We start from the raw sequence: 13,795 nt of genomic DNA on the forward strand, positions 1-13,795 counted from the left end.
ACTGTTGTTATCATCTCTGCCTTGATTCTTGACTCTGTGATCCCTCTCTGGTTGCCCTGATTTGGACTGTTTCTCTGGACTCTGATTGTAAGCCGCCTGCCTTGATTATTCTGCCTGTTCTCCCGATTACGTCTCTGCCTTGCCTACTCTGTTCCCATTGCTGGTCAATTACCCTGTTCTGTCTGACTATTCTAATAAAGAAAGCTGCAAATGGATCCCGACCTGTCTGATGATTCACAACAGAAGACTTCGCCAAACAGCGATCCAGCAGCATTGACGCAGCTGACAACTGAACTCACGGCTCAAGCCTCGCAACTCGCTCTGCACCAACATCAGCTGCATCGACTCACCACTCTCACCGATGAGCTTCTTGCAGCGTTGCAAGGTCTGCGCGTGGCTCAAGCACAAGCCGCTGCCAACCCGCCACCCGTTCCAAGCAACCCTCCGGCCATGCAAACTCCCTCTGTCAACCCACGACTCGCCCTTCCTGAGAAATTTGACGGTGACACCGCTAAATGCAAAGGCTTCCTGTTGCAATGCTCGCTCTTCGTCAGCCAACAACCTTCACTTTACCCCACTGAATCCAGTCGCATCGCCTTTGTGTGTTCGTTACTCACCGGCAAAGCTCTGGACTGGGTGATTGCGGTATGGAGGACCGATGGTTCAGCCTTCCCTACCTTTGACTCATTCCTCCAACACTTCAAGGAGGTGTTTCAACATCCAGCTGAGAAAGGAGACGCGGGTGAGCAGCTTCTAACACTTTCACAGGGCAGGAGAACGGCGGCTGAGTATGCCCTGTCATTTCGCACTCTGGCGGCGCAAACGACGTGGGTAGAGGATACCCTGAAACTGCTGTTTCGGAAAGGCCTGAACATTGAATTGCAATCTGAGCTGGCGTGTCGAGACGAAGGGAGGACCCTGAGTCAATTCATTGAACTTTCCATCCACATAGACAATCTGATTCGTTCTCGACGCACCGTACGATCTGCGCCTCGCTCACCACCCAAACCTCACAATGCTGTTGAACCTATGCAACTCGGGTTCACTCACCTCACTCCTGAGGAGAGGGAACGCCGCATACAAAATCAACTCTGTCTGTACTGCGGTCAAGCAGGCCATATGAAGAACACTTGTCCCGTTCGGCCATCATCGGATCAGCGCTCGGTGAGTGACATTACTCGCTCGATCAATTCAGCCTCTAGTATTAAACTACCTGTTGAACTAATCTCTCTGAACCAAGTAATTCAGACAACGGCGCTTCTAGATTCAGGAGCAGCTGGAAATTTCATAGACAGTGTGTTTGTCCGTCAACATCACTTGAAACTAAACCCCTGTAACTCCTCCCTGGCAGTGGAGGCGCTAGATGGTCGCCCCCTGGGCAAAGGAAAGATTCTCCGCCTCACCGAACCTGTCACACTGCACATCGGAACCCTGCACTCTGAACAGATTCAATTCTATGTTATACAGTCACCTAACCATCCGTTGATTCTCGGTCTTCCCTGGCTTCGAACCCACGATCCACAAGTATCCTGGAGGGAGGGACAGATTACAGAATGGGGACCAACGTGTCAAGAACGTTGTCTGTCCAAAATCACCAGACAACCCAACACAACCCCGACTCCCCTCGCCGACACTCTCAACTTACCCCCTGAGTATGCAGATCTCATAGAAGTCTTCAACAAAAGGAAAGCCTCCCAGCTCCCCACTCACCGCTCAGTTCGATTGCGCAATCGATCTCCTGCCTGGCACTATTCCACCCAAGGGAAGGATTTTCCCTCTGTCCCAACCAGAATCAGAGTCCATGAAGACCTACATACAGGAGGAATTAGCCAAGGGATTCATCAGACCGTCCACCTCTCCTGCATCCGCCGGGTTCTTCTTTGTGAAGAAGGACGGGGGCCTAAGACCATGCATTGACTATCGAGGTTTGAATGAAATCACTGTGAAATTCTGTTACCCACTACCACTCGTCCCGTCAGCCCTCGAACAACTGCGGCAGGCAAAATACTACACCAAGCTCGACCTACGGAATGCCTACAATCTGATTCGCATCCGTGAAGGGGACGAGTGGAAAACAGCCTTCTCTACCACTAGTGGGCACTATGAGTACTTGGTTATGCCCTTCGGGCTTGCTAACAGTCCCTCAGTCTTCCAAGCCTTCATGAATGACATCTTCCGTGACATGTTAGACAGAGGGGTAATCGTATATATTGACGACATACTGATTTACTCAGATACCCAAGAGGAACACATGCGACACGTCCGATCAGTTCTCAAGCGATTACTCCAACACCAGCTTTACGTAAAGGCAGAGAAATGTGAGTTCCACCAGACCAACACCTCTTTCCTCGGTTACGTAATCAGTCAAGACGGGGTCGCTATGGATGACAAAAAGGTCCAGGCAGTACTCGACTGGCCACAGCCTCAGACGGTAAAGGAACTGCAACGCTTCCTGGGGTTTGCTAACTTCTACCGACGCTTCATCAGAAACTTCAGCTCCATCGCTTCCCCGCTCACCGCCATGACCAAACGCAACACCTCTCGCCTAGTATGGACACCTGAGGCCCTCCAATCGTTTAAAGAACTAAAGACTCGCTTTACCTCCGCTCCCATCCTTCGACACCCTGACCCAGAACGCCAATTCACCGTTGAGGTCGACGCTTCAAGTACGGGGGTGGGAGCTGTATTATCCCAACGCCATGGTGAGCCCTCTAAATTATACCCTTGTGCCTTCTTTTCACGCTCACCTGCCGAACGGAATTATGATGTGGGCAATCGCGAACTACTGGCCATGAAATTAGCATTGGAGGAGTGGCGGCATTGGCTGGAGGGGACTACACTCCCATTTCTCGTTCTCACCGATCACAAAAACCTTGAATACCTGCGCTCAGCCAAACGTTTAAACCCCAGGCAGGCCAGATGGGCGCTGTTCTTCACACATTTCCACTTCACAGTAACCTATCGACCTGGTACCAAGAATACCAAAGCAGATGCACTCTCCCGTCAAGCTGAAGGTGGAGATCTCTCAGGCCCCTTCGAGAATATCATTCCTGAAAAAATTCTACTAGCTCCCGTTCAGTGGGATATAATGACCGAGATCAGCCACGCAAATCAACAGATTCAACCTCCTCCAGAATGCCCTGTCGACCGTGTATTCGTTCCAGAACCCTTCCGTCAGCAACTGCTCACTCAAGTTCACACAAACCCCAGTTCAGGCCACCCTGGGATCTTGGCTACGGAACAACTCCTGCGGAACCCCTTCTGGTGGGTCACGCTTTTGACTGATACAGCCAATTACATTCACAATTGCGACATCTGCAACCCCACTAAATCACTCAGACAACTTCCAGCCGGCCTGTTGCAGCCACTGCCCACACCTCGTCATCCCTGGTCTCATGTCGCTATTGACTTCATCACGGATCTATCCAACTCCCACGGTAACACCACCATTCTCACCATTGTGGATCGATTTTCCAAAGCCTGCCGCCTCATACCATTGCCTAAACTGCCTACATCTCTTGAGACAGCCGAATTACTGTGCAACCAGGTGTTTCGCTATTACGGTCTGCCCGACGACATCGTCTCCGATCGAGGCCCTCAATTCACCTCAAGGGTATGGTCAAGTTTCTTTAAAAATCTAAATGTCAATATCAGTCTCACTTCAGGCTACCATCCACAATCTAACGGTCAAACCGAGCGTCTCAACCAAGAGGTCATTCGCTTCCTTCGCTCTTACTGCCAACAGCAACAGACAGAGTGGAGTCGATAATTGATGTGGGCGGAATACGCTCAAAACTCCCTGACCAAACCAGCAACAGGCATGACCCCTTTCAAATGCATCCTCGGATTCCAACCACCAATGTTCCCCTGGTCAGGAGAACCCACCGAGTTGCCTTCTGTTACTGAATGGCTTCAACGCAGTGAGGAGGTCTGGGACCGAGCTCACACCCATCTGCTACGTGCTGTTAGGCGCCAGGAACTTCAGGCCAACCGACATCGTCGATCAGGTCCCGTCTACCAGCCGGGGCAATGGGTTTGGCTCTCGACCCGGGATCTTCGCCTCCGACTTCCATGCAAGAAACTCAGTCCCAGGTATGTAGGGCCCTTCAAGATTTCCAGACAAATTACCCCTGTATCATTTCGGTTAGAACTGCCTTCTAACTACCGCATTTCTCCCACTTTTCATGTATCTCTGCTGAAACCCGCTGGTGGTCCGAGAGGGGTACCGGAGGAGGGTGCTGAGCAGCAGACTCCCCCACCCATTCTGGTCGACGGCGAGGAGGCGTATCGAGTGCATGAACTGCTAGACTCCAGATGCCGGGGCGGTACACTACAGTATCTAGTCGACTGGGAGGGGTTTGGTCCGGAGGAGCGATCATGGGTTAACTCAGGCGACATCCTAGACCCCACTCTCACAGAGGAATTCCATCGGTTGCACCCGGAGAAACCGGCCCCTCGACCTCGCGGAAGACCCTGACGTCGTCTGCCTCCTCGCGTCAGGAGCCGCTCGCAGGGGGAGGGCTCTGTCACAATCGAAGCTCCTGCTCCACTCCCTCTCCGCCACCAGAGGGAACCATCGCCTGAATATTAACTTCCATTCGGACTCAGTTTCCCATCATCCCTCATACCTGGGCCTAATCACCTTGCCACACCTGCACCTCATTCACACACCCATACTTAAGCAGCACACTTCCATGCACTCATTGCGAAGTCTTGATTTGCCCCGGCTGTCACTTCTGAGCGTTTCTACCCATGTTTGCTTTACTGTTGTTATCATCTCTGCCTTGATTCTCGACTCTGTGATCCCTCTCTGGTTGCCCTGATTTGGACTGTTTCTCTGGACTCTGATTGTAAGCCGCCTGCCTTGATTATTCTGCCTGAACTCCCGATTACGTCTCTGCCTTGCCTACTCTGTTCCCATTGCTGGTCAATTACCCTGTTCTGTCTGACTATTCTAATAAAGAAAGCTGCAAATGGATCCCGACCTGTCTGATGATTCACAACAGTGTGTCGGCATGTACACCCTTTGTCAGAAGAAGACTGTCTCCTGTCGTAATCCTGTTCCAAGCTGAGGTGTCTTCATCATTTCCTGATGCTTGAGATAATCATTTGGAGATATGTGTGGAGACTGAGAATCAGATTGATTCACCGTATAGTATTGCTAGAAGGTTACTGGATGCAGCTATTGCTGGGGCGCCGCCCCCTTATCCAGACACCCCCGAGATTTCTGTGCCACACTCAAATGTTGACAAAAAGGCTGAGAACACAAATGTTTTGCTCTCTCCCCCAGGGCGGGGCGGAGTTCCTTCCAGAAGGAAGGCCTCCGCTGCGCCCATCAGAGTGGTCGATGATGACCAGAGAAACACTGAAATGGGGGGCTGGATTTGAGAGAGGAGAATGGACTAGACTTACAGCCAAAGAGAAAAACTATTTGCTTGCTGGCATAGAACATTTTAAGCTGTTTAGCCCAAACAAAGTTTCATGGGATGAACTAGAAGCGGTGGCTAGACAACAGAATTTAGGAATAGCCGATGTGCAGTATATGGTAGAGACGCTTGTGCCACACAGTAAATTAAGCAGAGTTCAGGCTATCAGAGTTGACCCCCTTGTTCCTGATGATTGGGCTGAGTATTGTCAGGCATATATAGAATACAAAGAACAGGTGCAAGACCTGTTGGGGAGGGGATCTTTTCCTTGGACTAGTGTGACCCAAATTAAACAAAGACCTAATGAGAGTCCCTTAGAATACGTTGAACGTTTTCGTGCTGCTTATGAAAATTACTGTGCTGCAAATAATAACAATGAAGATTATGATTCAGCAATCATCATTGAATCCGCCATAAGTGGACTGTCTAAGCGATACAGAGATTTGCTCATTTCTGGTTCTGTGAACATTCCAAATTGAGAATCTTTGCTGCAGTGGAGCGCAGTGAGTTGGAGCCGTCTGCAGCGTGAACCAGGGGCAACCCCCGCAGCTGTTGCTGCTGTTGCTGAAACGGAAACAAATCCACCCGAGGTTAAAGTGTGTTATAATTGCGGCCAAGCAGGCCACATCAGCCGTAATTGTACAAACGGCCCAATAAGATGTAGTAAATGTAATAGAATTGGCCATCTGTATAACCAGTGCAAAGCTATTTTGCCCCCCTTTCAAGGAAAGAAAGGCAGAAATGAAAGACAGTGACATCACGAGGCTGAAGAAACTGTTGGGGGACTAGGGGTCAGCGGCCTCTGGTTCCTGTGACGTAACTGACCCCAGGCCTTATATTCATGCGTTGTTAGGAGGCCGGCAATGTATAGCACTAATCGATACTGGGGCTCAAGTTAGCATCACAAATATTGCTTTAGAAACTACTTCTGATTTAATGTATATCGAAGGATTGAATGGCAAAGAAATGTATCATAAATCTGTTCCTGTTCCTCTTTCTCTTGCAGACTCTCAGAAAGCAGGGCTCTCAAGTCTCACGCAATCGGAGTGAGACTCACGCATTTCAACCAGTTCACACGCTCTCACGCCACACCTTGTATTTCTCACGCTGAGAAGGGATAACTTGTCCCGCTACAATTACTATACAATTAATATACCATTAATAGATGAGGGAATATTGAGGTAAGTTTTCTGCCGAGTTCATAGCTCTCTCGACTCTGTAGCTATAGAGTTAAATGCCACCTACCAGCCAATCAGAAATTAAGATGTTGTTGTTTCCGTTTAAATTATGCGATTCTGCCGCAAGCGGGTTCGTTACTAAGCAACATGGATGCGCGCGCACATGGAGTGTAAACTGGAAGAGAAAGATCTGATGAATGCTGTAGGTAACCCCTTCATTTATTTTTTCAATTTTAAGATTCCTCTACGAAATCACTTGCCTGTGAAAAGACAGTGAGAGCTGATGTTGGGGAATATAGCCAAATTCGCGCTAAAGTATTACTGATGCAGTCAAAAAAAATAAAAAAAATAAAATAAAAACCTCTCCAACTGCTTTGCAACCAGAAGCTTTAACTTAGCTTTGGCTTCCTGAAAGGAAAGTACTAGAGATGTTATAACAGTTGGTGAATCTGATAAAAGACAGACAAATTCATCTAAATAAAATAAATTGTTTTACATATTTAAAAAAGGATCAAAAATACAAAGAAATTTGGCCCCAAACATGCCAACTGAACAGCAGTGCTCAGTGTACATACTGTACACACACAGTAGGATTACAGAACTTGTCCTGAACATGTATGTCAAGCTCTCTCTCTCTGTGTGTGTGTGTGTGTGAGAGAGAGAGAGAGATTTAAGAGATTTAAAAACACACTTTTATTCCATATTTAACCATTTATAAATATCATCATCATTATTACATCAACTTTACACAATCTTTGAAATATTAAAAAGATAAAGCCAACTCTCCATCACTATCAACAACACACAAAACATTTCCAACAGACCATTTTTCAACAAAAGTTTGTAAATTGTTGATTAATTTATAATAAACATACTAAATTCTGAGTCGAGCTTCTAACAATCCCCGGAAAACCTCATAAACATCTTTTGACCCTTTGTTCTGAATTTGATTTTTTCTGGAAAGCCATATAGAAAGTTTAGCTACTCCAAAAACAAAATTCATCAAAATATGTTTTTGTTTTTTCTTAACAGAATACCTTGGTCCAAAAATAAATAAAGAAAAAGAAAAACATTCCCCCAAAATCAAACACCACTGTTTTAAGAAATTAAATAACACCCCCAATCTACCACAACCACAAAACAAATGCACCAAAGTTTCATCTTGAATACAAAACGGACATTCCACTCCTTGAGTAGAATCTAAATGGGCTACATGTTTATTGGTAGCTATAGCCCCATGGACTATTCTCCATTGAAGATCTCCTGTCCGTTTATCAATAGGCATCTTATACAAAGATCGCCAACAACCTTTCACTGGCTGACCAGGACCAAAAAAGTCAAACCACTTTGATGTTTTCATTCCTTCAAAAGATCTGCTATGGAGTACTTTCACACACAGTATATAAGCCTCCTTCTTACCCAACTCTTCAAAAGAACCCAGATTCAAATTTGTAAAAGAGAGAAAACCATCTTCTAACCCAAATCGTTCACTCACAGTTAGAGAGATATCAAGATATGGGAAAATATATTCACCCCCATCCTCCCACTGATTAACCATATCATGATCTTCAACAAACTCTCTTAATGACTGTGGCAATGATTCACAAACTTCTACCACAATCCTTTTCATCAATCTTTCAGATCTTATATTTGCCAATTGCCGTAATTCAACAAGAGATGAACGCATAGCTTTTAAAAGATGGCCTAACTTTGTACAACCAGCCTCTCTCAATGCTGAACGCAATCTAGCAGAGTTTAAAGAATTTACCTGTAGGAAATCATTATAAAAAAGTGACTCTTCAAAGATCCACATACCAGGTAAAACACTGGGATCTCTGGATACTTTCAAAATTTGCCACGCCTGCAAAACTGAATCATAAAAAGATGTTAAACCTGTGACTTGTGCCTCTTCAAGTTTCAGCAAAAAAAATTGCTTACTATAACCCAACCTCCCTACCTTCTGTAAAAGCAATTTTGCAGTTTCATGCCATCTCAATCCATTTCCATACAAAAATCTTTGTGCAGTTTTTAGTCTAAAGGCCCCTATCCGGGAAGATAAATTAACCCTGACCTCCCTCACAAAGTGGGAGATATAGGGCAGCAGCTCTAATCCAATGATACCCTGACCAAAAAAAGTCCAGAATTATCTTCTGCACACTTGTAATCAGTGCCTTTGGTGGATTTAAAACCATAGCTTTATGCCAAAGCATAGAAGCAACCAAATTATTGATTACTTAGACACGTCCTCTATACGACATCTGAGGAAGCAACCATCTCCATTTAGAAATGTTTGCACATACCTTCTCCTTTACCCCTTCCCAATTCTTTTCTTGGAATTGTTGTGTGCCAAGGAAAACACCCAAAATCTTCATACCATTACTTCCCCACTTCAAACCACCAGGTAGACAAGGTATATTTTCCTCTCTCCACTGCCCCACTTTTAAAGCCTCACTTTTATCCCAATTAACCTTTGATGAAGAAGCCTTCTCATAACACTTCAAAGCCTTTGTAATTATATGTATATCTTCTTCATTTTTCACAAAAATAATAAGATCATCTGCATAAGCCGATACAACTAAAGGAGAATCAGTTATACAGCCTGGTAAACAAAAACCAGTCAAATGCTTTCTTAAAAAACACAAAAGAGGTTCAACAGATAGTGAATAAAGCTGACCAGAAATAGGGCAGCCTTGCCTTATTCCCCTTTTTACTAGTATTGGTCGACTAAGGCCCCCTCCCACCTTGACCATACAAGAAGCATTACTATAAAGAAGACTCACCCATGCAATAAACTTTTCTCCAAACCCAAAAGCTTTGAACACAGAAAACAAAAAATCATGATCTATTCTGTCGAAGACTTTCTCTTGATCTAGGGATAAAATTCCAACACTTTGATTATACACATTACACACATCCATCACATCTCTCATTAAAAACAAATTATCCATTATAGTACGATCTGGAATGCAATAGGTCTGATCCATATGTACAAGTAAGCCTATATAAGGCTTTAACCTATTAGACAAGGCTCTAGAGAGAACTTTATAATCAGTACACAAAAGAGCAACAGGTCTCCAGTTCTTAAGTTCCATTAAATCTCCCTTTTTAGGAAGTAATGTTAGAACAGCTCTTCTACAGGAGGCCGGAAGTACTTTGTCATCATACGAGCTCATTAAAACCTCATGCAAATCAGGTCCAATAACCGCCCAGAAATGTTTATAAAAGTCAATAGTGAGTCCATCTATTCCAGGTGCACGTCCAGATGCCAATTGATTAACAGCAATAGTGAGTTCTTCCAAACTTATTTCCTTATCCAGTTCAGCTTGTTCCGCTTCACAAAGCTGAGGAAGACCTTCTAAGATATCCTGAACACACTGCTCATCACATTGTTCCTTGTCATACAACTTTCTATAGAAGTCCATAGCGCATCTCCTCATTTCCGCTCCATCTGTTGTTACATGACCATCTGAACATTTTAGACATGACATGCGCTGATGCTTCACAGAAGTCTTCTCCAAGTTGAAAAAGAAAGTACTTGAGGCATCCATATCTTTTAATTGAATATATCGTGACCTCACAAGTGCACCTTTCACTTTTTCTTGCAACAAGGTCCTCAACTCCAACTTTTTTGCATGCAATTCATTATTATTTCCAGACTCTTCTCCATTTAAAAAGTTATTTTCAATGCGTCTTATGGCCCGCTCAACCTCCTCTATAGCCTGTTTTAACATAACAGAAGAAAAAGAGGTATATTGTTGACAAAAAATTCTAATTTGAGCCTTCGCAATTTCCCACCACTGATTTAAAGACTCAAATGAACTTTTTTTAACTTTCCACTTATCCCAAAAAATCTTAAAGTTCTCACAAAAAACATCATCTTGCAGTAGTTTGTTATTAAAATGCCACTGAGATCTGTTAAATTCTTGCTTTAAGAGAAAAGTCACAATAATAAGATGATGATCAGAGAAACCAACTGGTCTAATAGAGCTATCAATTAACTTAGATCTAAGCCCTTGTGACAAATAAAATCTATCTAATCTGGCTGCACTCACTCTTCCATCCACAACCTTCACCCATGTATATTGTTTTACATTTGGAAATTTAATTCTCCATGCATCTATTAAACCAAAATGAAGTAATATCTTTTTTAGGTTTTTACTGGATTGTAAATGAGGCTCTTCGCTAATCCTATCAATATTGAAATCAACAGTACAATTCCAGTCTCCACCTAAAATAAAATAATCACAAACACTTTGTTCAAGGCTTTCCTTTATATTATTAAAAAAATCAATTCTTTCAGTCCCAATATTAGGTGCATAAATATTAATAAAACAATAAATTGAACCCTCTATATCAACTTTAACCATTAAACCTCGACCTTTAACTAACTCACAAGAATTTAAAATCTTCATTTTTAAACTATTAGAAGAAAGCACAGCTACCCCTCCACTAACGTTACTCCCATGACTTAAAAAAAGTTGACCCCCCCCAAAATAAACCCCACTCAACTTCATCCTTTATAGTGCTATGTGTTTCCTGGAGAAAAATAACATCAAGTTTGTTCATATGGACCATCTCCTTTACCAATTCTCTCTTCTGCCTGTCCCTTCCACCATTTATGTTTAAAGATCCTACTCTTAAACTCCCCATAGAGAAAAAGAGAAAAAAGGACAGATAGAAAAAAAAGAGACGCAAACTGTGCAACATGATCAAGACAGACATCACTTATTTTTTCCTAAACCTTTCTTACATTTTCTAGTTTTACTTGCCTTGGAGACCTTTTTTAATGCAGTGACATGTTTCCTCAAACGGTACCTCTTCCTTTCATCCAACAAATCAAAACCGACCATCTTTTGCAAAATTGCAACTGACCTAATAAATTTTTCTGTGTCAGCAAAAAAATCCTCAACCTTAATAGACTGTCCAAAAGTTTAATCGAGAAAATTATTAATTTCCTCCAAAGAGTACAGATCTCTCGGCCTATTTACCCCATCAAAACTTTCTCCATCTGACTCGTCCTGTTCCATTTCTTCAGCATCACTTTCTACTTGATTTTTCTCGATTGACACACTTTCTACATCCTTCTGGTTATCTTCTACAACAACATCCTGCAAAACAGGCATACTTTTACCCATGTCCCTACTTGCATTTAATGTTTCTCCTGTATTTTCAACATCTTTTGAACTCCCTCCAGCTTTATCAATGAGAACTGGATGCTCTAAAAGCCCATCAGCTTTCTCATTTTCACTATTAGTCTCTACCACCTCATGAACCATATTTAACATTCGTTCACCCTGAGAAACAGAATTGCTGCTGGAAGCTATAGCTCTTTGACCATCAACTTCATCAGGTTGTTCAATAGGTCTCTCTGCACGTTCCACTTGTTGTCTATGAGGGCAATTAAGACGCTTGTGTCCCACATCCCCGCATTCAAAACATTTCATACTACCTGAACTAGCATACACAGTGTAGTATCCTCCTCCATGCTTTATCTTAAACGAAACATCCAAAGACTGTGTCGGAGCATCTAAAAACATAAACACTTGCCTCCTAAGCGAGATTACATGTTTTAAACGGGCATCTCTACAACCGAGAGTCACCGTCTTAAAACCGCTTGCAAATTTTCCAAACCTACGCAATTCCTGTTCAATCAATTCATTAGGAATAAAAGGTGGAACACCTGAAATAACTACTCTTGTTGAGGGAACAGATAATGGCGAAACTTGAACAAATATATCATCGACAAAAACTCCACTTTCAATCAAAGCATAAACCAACCGTTCCTCTTTCAAAAAAACAACAGTAGCTTTATTCATCCGAGATGCATAAGATATATTGTCATGGCCAACCTGTTCACCTACCGCAAGCAAAGCCTCTTCCATCGTGACCCCAGGATCCGTGATAAACCTAACCCCATGTCCAATGGACAGCGGCGGCGTCACACCGGACGCCATTACCCGCGAACTTTCAAACAATACTACCAACACACTTCTCCACCGTAATCAGGAAAGAAAAAACAATAAATGATGTCTTACCTGCCTTTCATACGTGTGAAAGAAGGAAAAAAATCTCACCACAACTGTGTACCACAAACAAAGCAAGACGCTAGCTCTCCATCCACATCCACTCACTCATGCACACCAACGGAAACCGGAAACCGGAAGCCCGAAAGAGAGAGAGAGAGAGAGAGAGAGAGAGAGAACGAACGAACAAACACATTTCAGCTTATGATTTTATTTTTTTCTGTTGTGTTTGTTGCACATCTTCATGACAGGGGTAGGGGGCTCCCATATAAAGCACTGAGGCTTCCCCAAATTCAAATTCAGATGCAGTGTGTTTTCCATGGTGGGTTTGAACAAAACTAGAAGCAGTTTGGCTCTGGATGGAACGCTATTATCATGACAGTGCTTTATGTGGGAGTCCTCTACCCCTGTCATCAGGCATCAACATGTGCAATAAACATTTACAACAGAAAAACAGAAACACAAGCTGAAATGTGTTCTCTCTCTCTCTCTCTCACACACACACACAGTTTGACATACATGCTCAGGGTAAGTACTGTAATGTATGTGTGTACAGTATGTACATTGAGTACTGCTGTTCAGTTGGCTCGTTTGAGGCAAAATTTATTTTTATTTTTGATACATTTGTATTTTTAAATACATAAATCTTTTTATTTTAAGAATTTTTAGAATGAATTTGTCTTTCATCAGATTTACCAAATGTTATAACTTCTATTTGAGCTGGTCAATTACGAACAATAGGTAAAATTGAACTGCTAGCAAAAACTTGGGTGCTGCAAATATTTGAGTTAATCCTCCCCTTTGACTTGCCCCTCCCCTTTGAGTGACTCCTCCCCTTTGTGTGGCCCCTCCCCTAATCTCACTCCAAACTTTCGCTATAACTTGAGAGCCCTGCAGAAAGTATTTTGGGCTGAATTCTGGGTTGGGAAAAATACTGTGGGAACGATAATTGGTGTTGACATTCTGAATAATCCACGAAAGTGACCACGAAAGTGCACCCCCTGGTGGCCAACCCAGCCACTATTTTGAATGAGACTGGATCTGAACATTGCTATTTTACTGCTTTGGACATTGCTAATGGCTTTTGGACTTGCCCCTTAGCACCAGGTGATCAACTGAAATTTGTATTCTCCTGTTCTGGGCGACAGTGGACGTGGAGCCGCCTCCC

Source organism: Onychostoma macrolepis, chromosome 16, assembly GCF_012432095.1.
Source record: "Onychostoma macrolepis isolate SWU-2019 chromosome 16, ASM1243209v1, whole genome shotgun sequence".
NCBI classification, from domain to species: Eukaryota; Metazoa; Chordata; class Actinopteri; order Cypriniformes; family Cyprinidae; genus Onychostoma; species Onychostoma macrolepis.